The 12589-nt window shown below is 39.9% G+C and overlaps 1 protein-coding gene across 2 annotated transcripts in view; it reads left to right on the top strand.

Moving 5' to 3' along the window:
* Positions 1–12589, top strand: part of MAPRE2 (microtubule associated protein RP/EB family member 2) — a 129346-nt gene that overhangs the window by 94923 nt on the left and 21834 nt on the right. The window lies entirely within an intron of this gene.

Below are 12589 nucleotides of genomic sequence, written 5' to 3'. Positions count from 1 at the left end.
TGTGGATAAAAACCTTTTAAAAATACAAACGTCCTTCCATAAAACACAGACTTGATCAAGCAGAAGGGTGTTCTTGTAAAACTACAGCCATTATTACAAACACCAGTTGTGGCACTGGACAGTTAAACAGTGAAATAGTCAGAAAACAATCCGTTCCATTCTGAAAACCAGTGTTCACACTTGTTAAATCAATAACATTAATTTCGTAAATAATACGAATTCCCTATTTATGCCCAGCCTCCAATCAGGAGGTGGTTATAACAATAACTAATGCTAAACAACACCAACATGTTGTGTAGACTGTCAGTATATATTTGTGAGTCTTCCATATATCCATATAACTGAAGCTGGAAGTGAGCTCTCAGTTGGCTTAAAGAACTTAACATTTAATGTTTGGGCAGAAAAGAAAGGGTTTGCACAAGAAGAAGGAAGATGCCAGAAAGATTAAAGGAAGTGAGGGAATGACATGTCAAGGAAGCAGAAGGAAAGGAACACAATGGCCAACAGTGTCTGAATGTGTGGAGAGAAGTTGAGTAAAATGAGGCCTTGAAGAGCCCATTGGATTTCTCACATTAGGGGTCACTCAGTGGAATGATGGCACCCACAATGGGGAGAGGAATTGGAAGACGGAAATTAAGAGCATGAAAACCTAGCTGTGAAGCCATAGAATGAATGAGCTTGTATAAAATAAGCTAAGGAATAAGGAACAGGAGGAAAAAGGAAGCTACGAAAAAGATACGAACATTGGAATAAACTAGGAAAGCTCAGCATCAGAGAACGAACAGTAGGAAATTTCTAGAAAGAGGGATCACCAGCACTGCCGAATATTAATTGTGAAGTGATCAAAGAGGATGAATAGCCCAAATAGCCCGAAGATACCTGACTCCTCGGAGGCAGTGAATAATTCTTTTGAGAACTGGTCTGTTAAAGTGCTGAATGCATACACCTAGATCGCAGAGACCAGGCGAGGGCATGACCTGACAAGTGGGAAAGTCACACAGTGAGAGGAGATCCCACCTTCCCCACATTTGTCAGGACAACAGCTGAGGAAAAACATTTAGTTGTTGTGGGGGAAAGCAGACCGCATTGAGAAGTGAGACTGGAAGGAGAATGGTGGTGTCCTTGATCTGTTTTTGTTTGCTTCTAGGACAAGGCACAGTGAGCAAGTTTGTAAGATGAGAGAAAGGTCCCTGGAGGAGAATTAGTTGATGATAGGAAAAAGGAGGGGAAATCTATGGAGCAGGACCCTGAAGCTGGAGGGAGAAAATAAGGTCAAGAGTGTTGATAAAGGTTTAGAGGCGCAGGGTAATTGATTAATTAATTGGCTCTTAATTAATTAATTAGAGGTTGGGTAAAAAGCCACAAGGAGTTTGGGGAACAAAAAATTACAGTGGTTCAAATTGGCCTTTAAGTTTGGTCAGAAACTTGGATCATTGTAGAGATGGGGTAGAAGAAGAGGGGTTTGTTTTGTCCGGAGCAGGGGATTTGATGGGCAGATGGAGTAGGAAGACATGGGGGCGGGAGGGAGGTGAGACCCAGAGTAGCTGGTATTTAGCTGACCCTAATCTTAGGGTCTTTTCCTATAGCTGTTAATGATGTACAGATTCATCTTAAAATTCAGCTGCCACTTGATTCTTCAAGTTTTTAGTAGTGAAATTGGACAGGCCTTAGGAGTACATTTTTGTTCCACAATCACAGTGTGTCCTTGAATCAGCACCACTGCCCATGGTGCTGCCTTGGCCTTATTTTCTAGCACTTTTTCCGCCCGTCTTTCACAGAAGCCACAGAGAAATGTGTGCCATTTTGATAGAATGTCTGTGAACCTGGAAGAGAAATAGATTTCTTCCAGAGCTTAACCTCTTGGTTGACAAGGCTCAGAAAACATTAAAGTCAACAAGTAATAAATAGGGTTTTTACTTTTTTTTTTTTTTTTTTTTTAAATAAATAAGGTTCTTAATGTTCCAGAAGGCAGTGGTTCTTTTAAGATTCATGTTCCTGGGGCACCTGGGTGGCTCAGTAGGTTAAGCATCTGATTTCTGCTCAGGTCATGATTTCATGGCTCGTGAGTTCGAGCCCCATGTCAGACTCTCTGCTAACAGTTCACATCCTGACCCTGCTTCAGATTCTGTGTTTCCTTCTCTCTCCACCCCTCCCCTGCTTGTGTTCTGTCTCTCAAAAATAAACAAACATTACAAAAAAATTTTTCTTTAGTTCATGTTCTTGTTATCTTGACCATGTTCACCTCATTGGTTTTAATCAGGAAGAAAGGATATTTTCAGAAGTCAACCTAGTCATACCCTTTTTAATAAAATAGGTTCTGTCTCTTGGATATTGTGGGGTAGAAGAACTACCCTGTGGAAAAAATTATACCAAGATATACATCACATGTAGAACACTGTTTTAAAAGCTTTAATAGGTGAAAGGCTCCTATAAATACAGTAAGACCTCATTTTTCTCGAGGTCCTGTATTCAGCTCTTGGGAATACAGCCAAGAAAATGTAAGCCAAAATGTCTTCTAAAATCTGTGATACAAAAGGTGTAATTCTAACCAACATGAGGATATGGTTTCTCAGCACATAACTTATTAGGGCAAGGAGTAGACTGCTAGCAATAGAAAGTACAAGCATCAGTAAAAGAGCCAAAAAAATTCAGAAAACCTTACTAAACAGCCCAGCACTCTGAATGCTTTATTAGAGGATCACATAACTCCATGCCTCTCTGTATCGCTCAGGGTCAGTATGACACCAGCCTGCACTGATTGATCCACTGAGGGTTTCCTTGTAATTTTTAAGATTCTGTTTAAAATCCTCTCCTCCATGAACTATTTACAGTCTCTGACCTGGTCCCCTGCCTATGATCTGAAACCATTCAAAACCATTCTTTTCATACACAAGTCTGATTTTGTCTACCCAAAATTTAAGTGCGTCATGATGAGGTGAGGGTCAGTTCTCTGGGAATTCTCAGATGGATAGCTCAGTTACCTGACAGTAATGTCATATCAGTAATTTCTTTTTTTATTTTTAATTTTTTTTCCATGTTAATTTTTGGAAGGCAGAGAGCATGAGTGGGGAGAGGGGCACAGAGAGGGGGAGACACAGAATCCAAAGCAGGCTCCATGCTCTGAACCATCAGCACAGAGCCCAACATGGGGATCGAACCCAAAAACTGTGACATCATGACCTGAACCAAAGTCAGATGCTTAACCAACTGAGCCACCCAGGTGCCCAATTAATTTCTTTTTTATTTTAATGGGTTTTTTTTTTTTTTTTTTGAGAGAGAGAGACGATGAGTGAGAGAGGGGCAGAGAAAGAGGGGGACAAAGGATTTGAAGCAGGCTCTATGCTGAGAGCAGAGACCCCGATGCAGAGCTTGAATTCATGAACCGTGAAATCATGACCTGAGTCGAAGTCAGAGGCCTAACTGAAGGAGCCACCCAGGCTCCCTCCACCCCTGAGCCTTGTCATTTCTCACCCATTTACATTAGTGGAAACAAGTAATGGCTTGTAGAATTGAAAGCAAGCGATGGGCTTTATTTTTTCATTTGGCCTTGGAATACTTGATTGATTTTGCAGTGGATTTCTCTCTCCCCACATATTTCTGTAGGCTAATAATAAAATTAGCTTGCGTGTCCTGACTCTAATACATTAAGAGCAGCAATAAGTGGCAAAGGGCCCGTATTAAAGTGGAAATGCGATCCTGGAATGGATTCTCCACATGTTGATAATTAAGAAAGTATGGTTGGACCATGGCTTGATTTTTTTTCCCCCACCCCACTTTACTAATGTATAATTGACAAATAAAACTGTGTATATTTGAGGTGTAAAAAAAAAAAGTATTATCTACAGTGGCAAAAAAAATAATAATAAGGCTTTTCATCACACAGACTACTTCTATAGGCCTGCACCATGGATTGTTGACTTTTTATAAAATAGATGCACTCCACATACTTGGGGCATTCAGTTGTCATGAGAATGTGCTAGATTTTTCTGCCATTTCAGTACAGACACAAAATGTCCTCATGTAGTTTCATAGAAGCCACAGAGCCCATTGGCGTGTGTGTGTGTGTGTGTGTGTTTGTGTGTGTGTGTGTGTGTGGTTGAGTGACTTACCTAGACTAAAACAAGCTTCAGCATAAGCAGAGGCTGTCACCTAAGGGTGAATGGCTGCCTGGCAAATCTTATTCTGTCTGCGTTCTGAAGAATTGCCTCTGTAGTTACTTTTGATCTACCAAGGAGGTGCATGTATTAAAATATCCATTTTCATAATGATAGATATCTATTAAGTGGATCTGTCCTTGTGAGTCATGATGTTTATAAGTTTATTGCAGTGAGCCATATCCACAACTCAACATAGCTGTCAGGGTGGGGGAGATCCGTTGTCAAGTACGAGCACTTACTAAACTTAAAAGGAAATTTGAAGTTGCAGTTCCTATGGCAACCACAGCTTAGACACATTGCACATTCACATATATTAATGCATTTAAATCAAATTCTCATATACAAATATAGTGTGATAGATTTAGAGTTGCTATGGAAATTGAGGGCTGTGCTTTCTCTTTTCCTCGGGGACTTGAGTGTTCAGCCTTAAAATCAGATCAATGGAAAACATTAGAAAATGATTTCAAAAAGGAAGCAATCTAAGAAGTATAATAAAGTACTTGCACAATCATACTTAAATCCCTAAATGTAGGTACAAATAAATCCTAATGGTGTAGTTCCAAAACTATTGAATATATAAATACTCTCCCAATTATCTTTAACTTGTTTTCTCCAGGGCTGTTCATACAGTCTGAACAAGGTGTTCATGTTTATTGCTTTATATGATTACCAATGTTTACACATTTGTTGAGCACCTGTAATCTAAGTAAGCATTGCCTGTCACCTCCTTTGGGGAAAGATGAGTTGCTTTAATTTCCCACAAAGTTTCTGTTTTGTGTTTGTAGGAGAAGCGGTGAAATGTAGCGGTTTATAGTGATTTTGTCCTTGTTCCGATCTTGATTTTATGGCCCAAAATATGGTCTCACTTGGTCAGTATACCTTGTGCATTTGAAAAGAATATGTATTCTGCAGTTGTTGGTTGTGTAGTATTTTAGAAATATCGGATCAAGGTAGTGGATAGTGTTACTCAGATCCTCTGTGTATTTACCGATTTTTGTTTCTGTCTGGTTCTAATGTCTGCTGTGGAGAGGATGTTACGTTGATTGTGGAACTGTCTTTTCTCCCTTTATGTCCTCTCAGTTTTTGTCTCCTGTATTAGGCCTCTGTTGTAAGGTGCATACATGGTTATGCTACATAATTCCAGTGAATTGACCTTTGTATTTTATGAGATGTCCCTCTTCATCTTCGTTAAAACTCTCAGTCTTAAAGTATTTTTATCTGATACTAAACAGCCATGCTAGCTTTATTATGCTTACTGCTTGTATAGTATATCTTTCCCCATAATAAGTTCAACTTCTACCTATCTTTGAGCTCATTTAAAGTGTGTCTTCTATTTTTTAATTTTTTTAATGTTTTTATTTATTTCTGAGAGAGAGGAGAGAGAGAGAGAGAGAGAGAGACAGCCAGCGTGAGCAGGGGAGGGTCAGAGAGAGAGGGAGACACAGAATCTGAAACAGGCTCCAGGCTGTAAGCTAGCTGTCAGCACAGAGCCCAACACGGGGCCCGAACCCACAAACTGTGAGATCATGACCTGAGCCAAAGTTGGACGCTTAACCGACTCAGCCACCCAGGCGCTCCTAAAGTGTGTCTTATAAAAATCATGTGATTGGGTCTTGCATTGTTATTCATCCTCATAATCTCTGGATATTGGAGTATCCAGTCCATTACAACTTCTGTAATTGTTGATTTAGCTGGATTTAGGTCTACCATATTATCATTTGTTTTCTGCTTATCTCCTCTGTTTTTTTCTGTTTTCCTGTTGTCTTCTGGATTTTTTACAATTATTTTTTCAAGTTTTGTGAAATAATTTACATACATTGTTTCTGAGTTTCATGAGTACAGCATAATAGTTTGATTTACATGTACTGTGAAACTATTACCACAGTACGTTCAGCTAACATCCATCTTGTATAGATACAATAAGAAGAAAAGAAGAAAACAGTCTCTCCTTGTGATGAAAACTCTTAAGATCTACTCTCTTAACAGCTTTCCTATAGATCATACATCGGTGTTAGTGGTCATCATATATACACTGAATCCCTAGTACTTATTTATCTAATAACCAGAAGTTTCTGCATTTTGGCTACCTTCCAGTTCACCTCTCCTTGCTCTTTGCCTCTGGTAACCACAAGTGTGATCTCTTTTTCTGAGTTTGTTTGTTTGTTTGTGTTAAAGAATCCACATGTAAGTGAGATCATATAATTTTTGTCTTTGATTTATTTCACATAGCATAATGCCTTCAGGATCCTTCCATGTTGTTGCAAATGGTAGAATTTTGTCATTTTTTTATGGCTGAAAAATACTCATGTGCTTGTGTACCAGTTTCTTTATCCATTCACCCATCAGTGGACATTTAGGTAGTTTCCATGTCTTGGCTATTGTAAATCATGCTATGAACACAGGGGTCCAGGCACCTTTTTGAGTTAGTGTTTTTATTTCCTTTGGAAAAATACCCAGAAGTTGAATTGATGGGTTATATGGTAGTTCCATTTTTAATTTTTTAGGATCCTCCCTACTGTCTTCTTAGTGGCTGCACCAATTTACATACCCACCAACAGTACACAAGGGTGCCCTTTCCCCCACATTTGTTACTTCTTATCTTTTTGGTGATAGTCATTCTTGTAGGCATGAAGTGATAACTCATTGTGGTGGTGGGGTTTTTTTAATGCATATTTATTTTTGAGACAGAAGGAGATAGACCCTGAGGAGGGGAGGGGCAGAGAGAGAGGGAGACACAAAATCTGAAGCAGGCTCCAGGCTCTGAGCTGTTACCGCAGAACCCCAGTTAGGGCTCAAACTCACAAGCTAATGAGATCATGACCTGAGCCGAAGTCAGATGCTTAACTGACTGAGCCACGCAGGTGCCCGGCTCTCATTGTGGTTTTAATTGACATTTCCCTCATGAATGCTGATGTTGAGCATCTTCTCATATAGCCACTGGCCTTTCATATATCTTTGAAGAAATGTCTATTCATGTCTTTTGTTCATTTTTTTTTTAATTGAGGTGAGTTATTTGGGTTTTTTGCTCTTGTGTTGTAGGAGTTCTTTATGTATTTTGGATATTAATCTCTTATCAGATACATGGTTTGCAAATATTTCTCCAATTCTCTAGGTTGTCTTTGAACTTTCTTGACGGTTTCTTTTGCTGTGCAGAAGCCTTTTACTTTGATGTAGTCCCACTTGTGTTTTTTGGTTGCTTGAGCTTTAGGTGCCATATCCATATTCTGGATTTTTCAGATATTGTCTGAATTGCCTTTCTCACTATAGCTCTTTGCATTAAGTTTTTCAGTGGTTGCTCTAAGAAACACAATGTATATACTTACCTTTTCACAGTGTACTTAAAGGTTGTATTTTATCTATTTTATCTCTTCACTTAAAATGCAGAACCCTGGCAACCCTTCCTCCCACTTTGTTATATAGTTTGTATGACTATTACACTTGTCACATGTGTTACATCCACATACATTATAAGTCCCCCAGGACAATGTTACAACTTTTGTTTTAGACCAGCACTGTTCAAGAAGTGGCTTTTGAGCACTTGAAATGTGCATAATTATTCTCCATTGAAATGTGCTGTATGTATAAAATGCATGCTGGATGTAGAAGATTTAGTATGGAAAAATAATTTTATTGATTACATGTAGAAATTATAATCTTTATATATTATATGTATTTTGCATATATTACATTTCATGTCTTAAAATTTTTTAATTACCTATTTAACATATTTCTAGGAGGCTTTAAGCAATCATATGTGTTTAAAAGAAATTAAGAAAAAAAAGAGTTGGTCCCCCCGATCTTTTTATCGTTTCTAGTCGTCTTCATTCATCCCTGAAGATCTGAGTTGCCTACTGATTTCATTTCTTTTCCTACTGAAGAACTTGCTTTAGTGTTCCTTGTAGAGCAGGTGCAGTGGCAACAAATTCTTCTAGTCTCCTTCCTCTGTAAGTGTCTTTATTTCATTATTGAAAATTTCCATAGATAGAAAATTCCACCTGATCTTGCTTTATGCGCTTTAAAGATGCTTCAGTGTCTATGGCCTCCAGAGTTGAGAAGTGCTCTTTCTAATCGTTCTTCCCCATGTACAACACGCTGTTCCTCTCTGGGTGCAGTCAAGAGTCTCTTTATCTTTGGTTTTCAGTTAGTGGGGCTGGGATGTGCCTAATCATTGTTCTCTTTGAATTTGTCTTGTTCTGGAGTTCATTAAGCTACTTTAAATCTGTAAGTTTATGTCTTTTACCGTATTTGGGAGATTTTCAGCCATTTTTTTCAGCTCCATTCTCCCTGTCCTTCTGGGACGCCGTTTATCCATATGTTAGAGCTTTTGAAATTCTCCCACAGGTTCCTGAGGCTCTGTTCACCTTTTTCACAGCACACTCTCTCTTCTTTAGATTAGATGGTTTCTATTAATACATCTTCAGGTTTATCTTCTTTGTCCTCTGTCATTTCCCTTCAATTGAGCATTTTTAAAGTTTCAACTTTGTATGTTTTCAGTTGTCAATTCCCTTTTTTCTTCCTCTATATATACTGCCTACTTTCATTTATTGTGAACGTCCTTTAGTCCCCTGGGCATGGTTATGATAGCTGCTTTAAAGCTCCTTTCTGCTGATGCCACCATTCTGACCACCTCACCATTGGCATCTGTTGATTTTGAGAACATGTCACATTTTCCTGGCTCTTCATTTGTTGAGTAATTTTGGATTATATCGTAGACCTTGTGATGTTTTTTGGTGAACATTGTGGCTTTTGGTGTATTGCTCCAAAGAGTATTGACGTTTTTGATTTAACAGGGACTCAATTAGAGTCCATGTAAAAAGTACCCAAGAAGTTAAATTTCACTCAGAGGGTCCTGACCTTGGCCTCAGGCCCGTGCCTTCATGCAGGACTTCTTTTCCTTATTACTGACAAATCACATGTGTTCATGTACCTTTTGAGAACCATCTGCCCTTTAAACACAAATGTTGCTCTCACCCCAGAGCCATTATTTATTCCAAGAAAGGCATGTTCCCTCGTCTGCTCTTTAGACCAGACCAGTCCATGGTGGCATTTGACTTCTCAGAGCTGTAGGGTATGCACAGGCATCCTTCTTGGCCCTTTATGGTCTCCCCATCAGGATGAGTCATGCCTGTTTATTCTTGCACCTTCCCGCTGTGCTCCTGCTGTTAACTGTTCTCAGAGGCCCCAGTCACCTAACCACATACTATACCACCCACATATCTGCCTGCTTCTTCAAGGATCGAACATTCATTTTAAGAGATCGTGTACTAACAACTCAAAACAAGGAAGAGGTGCATTTTTCTTACCAGTCCCATAAGTAGCAAGAATGATCTTCAGGCAAATATTAGCACTTATTATATGAACGATGTGTCTCTCACTCAGTCCCTGCCCTATATCAGCATTGCATCCCCTTGACCTCCTCATATTAAGAAACCGTCCCACTGCTAAGCTGCGTAATAGGTAATGGCTGCTCGTGGGAAAGAGAAAGCTCTTGGTGGTTTTGTCCCTCCAGTTACACGTCTATCTTATGTAAGATGTATAAGATACACCACTGGGCATTAGGATGCTTTTCTCCTCAAAGAATAATTAAAACTGCATTTCTCAACCTGTAATGATAAAACCACAGCAATACAATATGAGCGGTGCTCTGCCTTGCCAGGATACTGAGTATCTGTGAGTTTGGAATATTGTGAGAGCACCGTGAGGAACAGAGACCTAAAGAATTCAGGAGCTTCAGATAGGAATTTCTGGCAGTATCTGTGGCCAAGGCTGAGGACCTTCTTCATAGGAACAGCCATGCATTTTCCATTGCCATCCCAATGTGCTTGCTTACTGAGACTGCATCTTTGACAGAGGATTTACTAATTCAATTTACAACTTTTAGTTACTTTGGCTTTTTGGAATCAAACCATGACCTAGTTTTCTGTAAAACTAGAATATTTGACAGCTTAGAGATCAAAACTTACAAGCCCAGTTGTAGAGGTAGGGAACATGGAGAGGTTCAGTAACTTACCAAGGTCATATACTAGAAATAGGGGACCCGAAGTTTGAAGCTTGACCCTGTGATTCCAAAGCCTGCACTTTAAACCATTATATTGCCTCTGAAGTATCATGGATGTGGTTTTGTTTTATGTTCTGATCTTCTCCTTATTGTACTGAACCACAATAAATTTTCACTAAACAAGATTCAAATTGCATAGCCGAGGAAATGTGGAGGAGGAAATACAAGTCTCTGCCGTGTCATAAAGGCTTGAACCCGAGCATGTGCCGTTCCATTTGGATGGCCTTTATTTTTATTTTTAAAACCAGTAGTCATTTAATGAGTGTTCATTAAAAACAACTCATTCATCCTTGCCACAGGTTCTGGGTGAGAGTTAGTATATTTTACATAGGTTTGTAAATGCAGGAAACTGAGCCTCTCGTTCCAGGCCTCTTTGCAGCCCGGAAGCAGAAATGTACGCAAAGCCTGGGATACTGGGTCCTAGATTAGCAGGATTCCTCACCTCTGAGTTCTGAGAGGTCTGAGAATGACCTCATTCTCTGTATGGATGCTCTAGGTGATTTCAAAGGGAAGAGTAAGCCCCTCAGATGGAACTGTTGTGTATTTTGGCCTGCCAGGTTCTGTTCTCTCACTCAGGACCTTGCTGGAGAGGACAGATGGCCTCCGTTATTATTGTCCCGCCTGCACTGGGAAGTAAGGCATCTGAGGTGTCTTTTAAACAGCATTGATCCCTTTCATGACTGGTATTTGGTCATTTCCCTGCTCCTTGTGTATGTTGAAATATTCATTGGTTTTGTGCTAAATCCCGCTTCTTACTCCGATCATCCCTTTTCTCTCCGTAGGAATAATAACTCGGCATTTGGCTTCTCTGCCTCAAGATAAAACTTGTGAGGTTTCAAAGGCAATGATATAGCATTTATTCTCCATTTCCATAAACAGAATATCACAGGTCACCCATGGACCTATTCTTTTTCGTTTCCTTTTTTTTTTTTTTTGTAATAAGAGAACAAATCTATGCTTTTATTTACAGTAAGTTTAAATCCTTGAAGGGTAAGGCATCGCATGGGTTCTGTGGCCAGTGGCTTTATCAGGAAGGTTGCTTTGGAATTTGGCACGAACCACAGCACTGTTCCTATGAGCACGAGTTACTTTTCCCCAGATGACCCTGGTTTTGTTCACTTTGCCACCAGGAGTCACTGTGCTGTTCTCTGCTTTGTACATATACGCACATATCTTGCCCAGATACAGTTCCGTTTCATCTCGAGCATAAACATCTTCAGTTTTAAGAAGAGCTCTGTGCTCCCTCTCGTTTTAGAGACCCCACGTTAGTCTGCAAAAATGGCCTTGGACCACAGCCTTCCAGACATACTTGTCCTTTTAGGAGTCCTGTTCCCAGCAGGCCTCCACAGGCTCCAAGATGGCGGAGAGAGGTCTCTTTTTCTTATTGGTGCCATTCTTTGTCACTTCGTATGTTGGGCAATAGAAAACATTTTTTACTTTGAAGAATTATTAATTCTCCATTACCAGACATGTAGAAGTTGCTCATTTAGAATTTGTTGAATTGATTTCAGTTGAATCATAGCATGTCCATTTGGATCCAGGAAGATGCAGCACTTAAGCCCATATGTATGGCTATTTTCGACGTTCTCTCCAGTCCTTTGCGTCACCTGAGGAGCCCCTTGTACTATAGCTGAGGAAATAGCATGGTGTATTGCACAGTAGCTCAGAAAACTAACAGCTCCCATTTATTGGATTTGTTCCTCTTTTTATGAAAGCTTTACTTGAATTTTCATTCAGTCTCTCAACACATATTTATCAAGGCACTGTAAGAGGTTCTGGAGACACACTGTGATTCAGAGAAGTTAGTCTTGGGATGAAAACCTCCCAATAAAAAGACAATAACAATAAAGTGAGATTCGTGCTGTCAGGGTATGTAGGAAGATCATCTGAGCTGGTCTTATGTGTTCTAGAAAGGCTTCTTGGGAAAAGTGAGGTTTGACTAAGAGTGACTGAATGTGTAGAAGTTACCCAGGTTAAGGGATGGACAAGAGCACTGCAAACAAAAAGAGTAGAATGTTGACGTCAACAGAGAATATGTTGTATTTGGTAAAGTGCATGTTGTTCTGCATGGGTGTTGAGAAGTAAGGCTGCAGAGGTTAGTGGGGCCCCCATATAAGGAGTGGAGAGGTGGTATTCATATTGTGTTGCTGCAAAACAACTACTACAAACTTAGCAACTTAAAACAATACACATCTGTTGTCTTACACCTTCTGAAGTCCACACCGAGCTTAGCTGTGTTCCGAGCTCAGCTGTGTTCTGTGCTTCAAGGTCCCACCAGGCAGCAATCCAGATAATCTGTTGGGGCTGTGGTCTAATCAGAGGCTTAACTGCGGAGAGCTCTCTTGGGTTGTGACCGTTTCCTTGAGGCTGCAGA

Source organism: Hyaena hyaena, unplaced genomic scaffold, assembly GCF_003009895.1.
Source record: "Hyaena hyaena isolate Hyena2069 unplaced genomic scaffold, ASM300989v1 scaffold_150, whole genome shotgun sequence".
NCBI lineage: Eukaryota > Metazoa > Chordata > Mammalia > Carnivora > Hyaenidae > Hyaena > Hyaena hyaena.
The sequence above is the reverse complement of the archived record's forward strand: the minus strand, read 5'-3'. Positions and strand labels throughout refer to the sequence as shown.